At 34.5% G+C, this 7,964-nt stretch overlaps 1 non-coding gene across 1 annotated transcript; it reads right to left on the reverse strand.

The window, feature by feature from the left end:
• Positions 1-2,582: 2,582 nt before the first annotated feature.
• On the reverse strand, positions 2,583-2,746 carry LOC119473679. The gene has a single exon (XR_005202888.1). It is a non-coding gene; the product is annotated as a U1 spliceosomal RNA (small nuclear RNA).
• Between the last annotated feature and the right edge of the window lie 5,218 nt (positions 2,747-7,964).

Genomic DNA, 7,964 nt, shown 5'->3' on the forward strand with positions numbered 1-7,964 from the left:
TGATACATTTTGTGGTCTATATTGAGCATGTAGTACATTCTAGTACCAATTTTTAGAGGCTTTTGCTTTTTATACTCTGTAGAATTGTATGAAATATCCAGGCAATATCGTGATAGCTGATGTTACAGAAACAAACTGAAGGCCACTTTTCCAGATTAGTTCATTCAATTACTACTTATTTGAGTATTATTTTCCATTGGTTGTATTGAACATGAGAAGACATTCTCTCAGTCATTTAGAATGCGAAGTAGAGGAGAGAAGTAAATGGATCCAAACTGTTTTCCTTTTGAGAAGCCACAGGTTGATCTTTAAAGTACTTGTGTTTTATCATTAAGGATACTTCTTTACTAACATGAATAATCTCCCTTTTGAATCACAGTGTCAAAGAAGTGCCAGATGAAAATATGTGATAAGATATACATTATCAAGTCAAGACCCTTCATTGACAGAATAACTCTTTTCACTCTGTTTGTGTTGAGTTTTATTTTTTCTGAGAGTGTCAGAGCTATAGATTTCTTTGATGTAGTTAAATTTCATCCTCCTAAAAGGAAACAACTCAGACTATTATTGTCATCAATTTTCTAACAACTTATATACAAAGACATTATTATTTTGCTTTGATTTTCACTTTGCTTTGTAGCCAGGGAAGACAATTCATAGTTCCAGAGAGTTCTCATCAGTAGAATCTGAGCAGAGCTGTTTCAATACTCAATTTTGGGGCCAAGCCTTTTAAGAAGCAAATGTGCCCATTCCACATTATCTTTACTTTTCCTTCTGCTGGAAACAAATGGAAAAGCAGACACATGGGATGGTAAAACTGCAAGCTGGAAGTGGCCCCAAATACGTTACTTTGAAAGTCACCTGCCAACCATAAAAACTGTATTGATCCACTGGCTGAATGAGAAAATGCTCATGAATAGTGACTCAAATTGCGGTGGCAAGATTAACTTACCTATATCATTAGTCAATCTCACATGATTGTATTAAAATAGACAAGATTTCTTGGCTGATATAAGCATTAGGAGGAACTTGTATTGATTATGAAAAGGAAGTCTAAATCACTTTCACAATTTTAGGATGTGTGATTAAATAAAAATAAAACTATTTACTTCTGGTTGTGACCTGAATAGAGTTGTTAATTCACATGCAATCAAATTATGAAAAGAGCAAGTGGTTATAAACAACTTAATGCAGATGTTCAAGGAAGAATATAGCCCAGATTTACACCTCAATAATGTCTTAAAATATAACCCATACTTTGAATTTTAAAATAGCAACCGAATTTTGTAACAATAACTCTAGTTTTCCAAGTAATATGATAAAATAAGTATAGTGTTTGTCTCAGTTTCTGAGTTCAAAATTTTATTAAAATAGCCACTGGAAGAAAATTCTGAAAAAAAAATGGAATTCTTGGAAAATAGGCAATTGTATTATAAATAATCTTCGAGGAAATAATGGAAAATAAATTGTCCTTGAACCAGACTGAAGGAGTTACTGGGATCTAATTTATTAACCTCTATTCCTTTCTGAAACATGTGACCCCTAAGGACCTTTAGGGAATCCCAGAGTTTTTTTCCATAGTGAAGACTAGGGGTGGAAGTAAGTATTAGTGACACCACTTTGATTTTGTTTTATACCACTGTGAAAGTTTAAAACAATGGCACTTGTGTATAAGGGGTTTTACAATAGCTAAATAAATATGTAGTTCTTAGGTGATAAGAGATTGTCTTTGATAGGAATTAAGTGTAAAAGATCTTGCAGATCTTAACTTTAGTTTGAAGCAAGGAGTGTGGGATTCTGACAGTTACGGTTGTCACAAGAAGACACAAAGAGACAATTTAAGGATACAGCAACAAAATAGCAAAAAGCCTTAAAAATGATAGAAAATACGGTCCAAAAACCCTGTTTGACATCCTGTATCTACAAGACTTCCACTTAATTTTAGTATAGGTGGTTAGCAGCCCTTGCATGTGTTACATTTGTAAAGTATAAATGCTAGTATAAAGGCAATGGCTAAAAGAAGAAAAAAAGTATCAAAGAGATCAGCTGCTGCAGGAAAGAGATCAGTACTGTGACACTCACATGAACAGAAAATCCTATCAGAAAGTTAGCCCTTCACAGGCCAGCTACACCAATCATCAGTAAGAAATGGCACAAAGGAAGTTTGTACACTGGGATCACCATAGTTGTGGAATTTTTCATAGGTTAGGAATTGCTGAGCTAGAGATAGAAATGTTTCACAAGCTGATCTTTGGTTTAAAGTCTCAAAAGAGACACATAAAAACAAGAAGTTGGGTAGTGAGCAGAAACAATGTGAATTCACACAATTTTGAGGAAGCTATTAGCTAGGACTCAAATATAAGTAACCAAACACATACGCAAATATAAGCACATCCACATTCACAAAATGTGGATGCACAAAATGGCAATATACTAAAAAGGGAAAGTAATACTTATTGCAGAGAAAAATATATAATAACTAAAACCAGAATAAGATTATACAATTAATCATTTTCTGTTTTAGTAAAATTCAATAAAACCAGATGAAATATACTTTTATTTTATTGTATTTTATTTTTTTTTAGGGGAAAGTGCGAATGCAGTCCCCCACTACCACAAATTATGCAGTCGAGTTTCCCACATTTGGGGAAATCGCAGGGGTCAGCACATCCGGAGTGCAATGGATAAGCCTCGCCCTGGGAAAACCACCTTCGTGATCATGGTATCTCCCCTGCCAGGTAAGTATCAATATACTTTTAAAAATATTAAAAACGAGGTTGAAATACAAATAGAAATAAAATGGGAAGCTGAATGAAAGGGAGGCTGAAAGGCCAAAGTAATTTTTGTTTAAAACAAGCAAAAGGAGCAGGGCGCAGTGGTTCACACCTGTAATCCCAGCATGTTGAGAGGCAGAGGCCCATGGATCACTTAAGCCCAGGAGTCCTGGACCAGCCTGGACAACATAGTGAAGTCTCATCTCTATTACAAAATTTAAAAATAAAAAAAAGTTGCCTGGGCATGGTGGCTAGTACCAGTAATCCAAGCTACTCAGGAGCCTGAGGCAGAAAGATCACTTGAGGCCAAAAATTTGAAGCTGCAGTGAACGGTGATCCTGCAGCTGCAGTGAGCTGTGATGATGCTACTGCACTGCAGCCTGTGTCAATCCCTTGTGGTAGCATCCAGGGTATCAATGAGTGAGATTCTATCTTAATTTTAAAAAATCAAAAACCACAATGAATACTGCCAAAATATAAATAGGAATGTGAAGAAAAAACAAAATAACAGGAACGGAAAGCCAAGCACCACATGTTCTCACTCATAAGAGGGAGTTGAGCAATGAGAACACATGGACACAGGGAGGGGAACATCACATATCGGGGCCTGTCAGGGGATGGGTGGCTAGGGAAGGGATAGCATTGGGAGAAATACCTAATCTAGATGACGAGTTGATGGGTGCAGCAAACCACCATGGCATGTGTATACCTATGGAACAAACTTTCATGTTCTGTACCTGTATCCCAGAACTTAAAGTATAATAAAAATAATAATAATTGTACTTAAGATGAAGTAAGAAAGGTCAAAGATTATGAAATTATTTGTTACACTATTGAACAGATTGATAGCTATTAAGTAAGCTATTTCATGTTTTCCAAGAATGAGTCAAAAAAAGACAGCAAACAATGATGGTTTTACAGGTCAATCGTTTCATTTCCTCTCTAATTTAATCTGATATACCTAATTTATATGTTATTAAAGATTTTCTTTCAGCCTACAGAATATTACATTAATTTTAGTGACTAAAAAATGGAACGAAATCCAAAACTCTTTGCTTTTACAATTCACCACCATTTCATCCATATAAATTTATATATCACATATAAATGTGATACAGATAGATATACATAGATATTACAGATATTTTCCCATAGCTTACAAATATTAAATCAAATCATACCCATGAGTTAATATACAACTTATGCTTTGAATAAAATACTACAGATATGATTCCAGGTCGAAACATTTTTAGATGTTCACAGACTAATTTTTGTGAACATTTGGAAATACTTAAAGGCTTTATATAAATCTCTATGTCCAGGCCAGACCCAAATAACTCAAGTCAGACTCTCTTGTTGCAGTATCTAAGGAATCAATCATTTTAGGGTTCCCCCCTACACCTGGTGATTCAAATGCATAGACAAGGTTGAGAAAACTATATAGAGCAAAGGCATTAGTTTCTAAAGCAGCAAAATAAGCCATGTGTGTCTTCACTATGATCTATCTATTGATGGATAGATCCTCTCTCCATTAAACAGCTGTATTGACAGCATTCCCCATCTTTCCCTTCTTCTTTTTGTCACTTTGTCTTCAGGATTGGTCACAGTTTAGGTATTTTCAAAAAATTATTTCCCTTTATTCTCACTCATATAAACTAACCCTCCTTAACTGGTTGTATTTTTTTTCTCTGTAGGAAGCCCTAAGCATACAATATGGATGAATTGCCTTTGTTATTACATAAAGCCAACTTGTACTTATTAGCTGTCATCCTGTAATGCCTTCTTAAGAATATTGATCCAACCATTGTTTCCTCTATCTCTTGCATCACCTTTTTTTTGTCTTTCTTTTTGATAATTATTGGAACTATGGAAACATTTATATACAAACAGCAGTGATTGTTCCTTTTTTAAAAATATATATTTTATTGTGTTTTAGGTTTTGGAGTACACTTGAAGAACATGCAAGATTGTTCCATAGGTACATACATGGAAATGTGGTTTGCTGCCTTTCTCCCCATCACCTATATCTGACATTTCTTCCCATGTTATCCCTCCCCAACTCCCCACCTCCTGCTGTCCCTCCCCTAGATCCCCCCCACAGACCCCAGTGTGTGATGCTCCCCTCCCTGTGTCCATGTGTTCTCACTGTTCAACATCTGCCTATGAGTGAGAAAATGAAGTGTTTGATTTTCTGTTCTTGTGTCGGTTTGCTGAGAATGATGGTTTCCAGGTTCATCCATGTCCCTACAAAGGACACGAACTCATCGTTATTGATGGCTGCATAGTATTCCATGGTGTATATGTGCCACATTTTCCCTGTCCAGTCTATCATCGATGGGCATTTGGGTTGGTTCCAAGTCTTTTCTATTGTAAACAGAGCTGTAATGAACATTCGTGTGCACGTGTCCTTATAATAGAATGATTTATAATCCTTTGGATATATACCCAGTTATGGGATTGCTGGGTCAACTGTAATTTCTATTTCTAGGTCCTTGAGGAATCACCACACTGTCTTCCACAATGGTTGAACTGATTTACACTCCACCAACAGTGTAAATGTGTTCCTATTTCTCCACATCCTCTCCAGCATCTGTTGTCTCCCGATTTTTTAATGATCACCATTGTAACTGGCATGGGATGGTATCTCAATGTAGTTTTGATTTGCATTTCTCTAATGACCAGTGATGATGAGCATTTTCTAAGAAGATCCTTCCTTTGAAGCCACATTTCCCTCCACTATCTCCTCACTCCTCTGCTTCCCTTTACAACAAACCACAATGCTCCCAGATGGTAGTCTATATTCGGCCATTCTGATTCCTCTTGTACATGTTCTTCAACCTCTACACACATACCACCTCATTTTAAGGGTCTTATTTTCATACTCCATTCAAACAGTTCTTGGGAAAGACACCCACTTCTACCTTGCCACATTACATTCTCTATTTGCAGAGTTCTTAGTTGAACCATCAAAATAATTGGGAATATTTCAACTATTTCCTCCCTGAAGTACTTTTCTTGCTTGTATGTTGGCATATCTGTCTTTTGCTGTTTCTCTCATGTCATTCCTTCTCTTTCTCAGTCTAGTAATTTCACCCGCTGACTTCTAAAAGTTGGAATGCCCAGACCTCAGACCTTTTTGCTATGATCTCATTTTGGGGTTATTCAAGTAACTTTATGTCTTTAATGCCATCTGGATGCCAACTGTTCAAAACCCTCCAGTGACTTTTCACCTTATTAAGGTCAACTCCAAAGCCTCTCAGTCCTGTACAAAAGACTACAAGATTTGAGCCCAGCTAGCTCTCTGACATCACCCAGAATTCCACTCCCCATAATCATTCTCCTCCTCACATTGGACAAACAATCATGATCATACCTTGGGGCCTTTCCACATCTTATCCCTTCTGCTTTCTGAAGGACACCAACATGTTTCATTCCCTTGTTCATTTCGGTTCTGATTAACATCACTTAATAGGATTTTATCTGGTAACTCTCTATAAAATAACAAATTTTCCAACTCTACTTTCTCTATTTCTATCACCCTATTTTACTTCAAGACACTTAACATCGAAAAAAACCATTTAATTGTTTATTTATTATCTGCTTCCCAACCCTTCCCCACTAGACTATAAATATTCCATAAATCCAAGAGCTTCCTTTTTCTTAAATTCAAGTCACTGATCTCACAGCCTCTAGAATAGCATCTATTACAGAGTAAGTATTTGAGAAATTTTGGTTAATTGGATGAATGAATGAAGAAATGAGGGTTCGTCTTCATTTTCTCTTCTGTGGATTATCTGTGTGTTTTTAAAAGTTATATGTTATGTTTTCTTTGTATGTAAGGAATTTTAACCTTTTGAACTTTACTTGCCAAATATTGTGTCCTGGTTTACTATTTGTCTTTTAATTTAGTTTATGGTATCATTTGTCATACATAAGAATTTGATATTTAATTTTAATAAAATTGCTCAATTACAAAATGATTACAAGAAGCAAGTAAAATGTGTCAGCATAAATGGCTTTTTATTTCACATATCTCCCTCTCAAACTCACAAAATATTAACACTTTTATAAAATATTCAAAATGAAAAATAATCTTTAATGAAAAAAGAACATACCTGCAACTTGGAAGTACATAATGCTATTTCTTTAAAAGTCTACAAAATCTAGTCTGGGATAAGACAGCATGCTAAGTAACACACACTGCCTCAACCCTCGTATAATAAGTTTTCTCACAGGGTAATGTCACTTTTTCAGCAAAATTTTGGTCAAACAATTACTATGTACAAGAGACAAAATAAGTGTTAAAGATAATATTGAGAAATACAGCGTATGAGACCCCTTGTGATTTTAAAAAAACTCATTCTTGGTATCCAACAAGAGACTATAAAAGGCAAAAAGTGTCAAAATGTATAAACATTTATATATACACATAATAAATGTATGCATTTTTATATGCATATATGTATACATACATAGGCATGTGTGTATGCAAATATTCAGCGCCCAAACTTTGGTAGTTACCTAAACTTTGCATCTTCCTCCTGTATGCTCTGTCATCTTCAAATCCTAACATATTATCATAAAGTGAGGATTATGCTTTTCTTTTTTTTCTTTTTTTTTAAGTTTTGTTTTTTTCTTTTTTTTGTTTATTTTGGATTATGCTTTTCATCCAGGATAATGTAAAGTAGCATGCTAAGCTAGAATAAAAAATGTTTGCTATCTTAGCATATTAACTTTTCTTGGGTAAAATTGTTTACATAGTCTCTTTAGAAAAGGTTAGTCTGGTCTAATCCTTAAGAACTTCTATTCATGTTAATGCTGTGACAAATTAAATGTCTTCATTTTTGTATATACTAAAATATCAAATGGAAATGATATTTTAGTTGTCTAGTAGTAAATGTTCTCTGTAGTACTTAAGGACTTACTTGATTATTGATAGTAAATTCCCTCATAACTTTCTGATTGAAATTTTATACGTACGTGTGTGTGTGTGTGTTTGTGTGTAAAATATAATTAGTACATGTGAAAGTTTTAAGTTTTTAAAATTTAAAAAATTTTAGCAAGCATTTTATATGCATATTTACTCTGTAACAAGGTGACTTTTAATCACTTGATGTTGAGCCTTTAAAATATAATGTAACATAAACATTTTACTTTGTTTTTTAAAAATATATGATAAAGAGAATATTT

The sequence above is a fragment of the Cebus imitator genome, unplaced genomic scaffold, assembly GCF_001604975.1.
Source record: "Cebus imitator isolate Cc_AM_T3 unplaced genomic scaffold, Cebus_imitator-1.0 Scaffold176, whole genome shotgun sequence".
Taxonomy (NCBI): Eukaryota; Metazoa; Chordata; class Mammalia; order Primates; family Cebidae; genus Cebus; species Cebus imitator.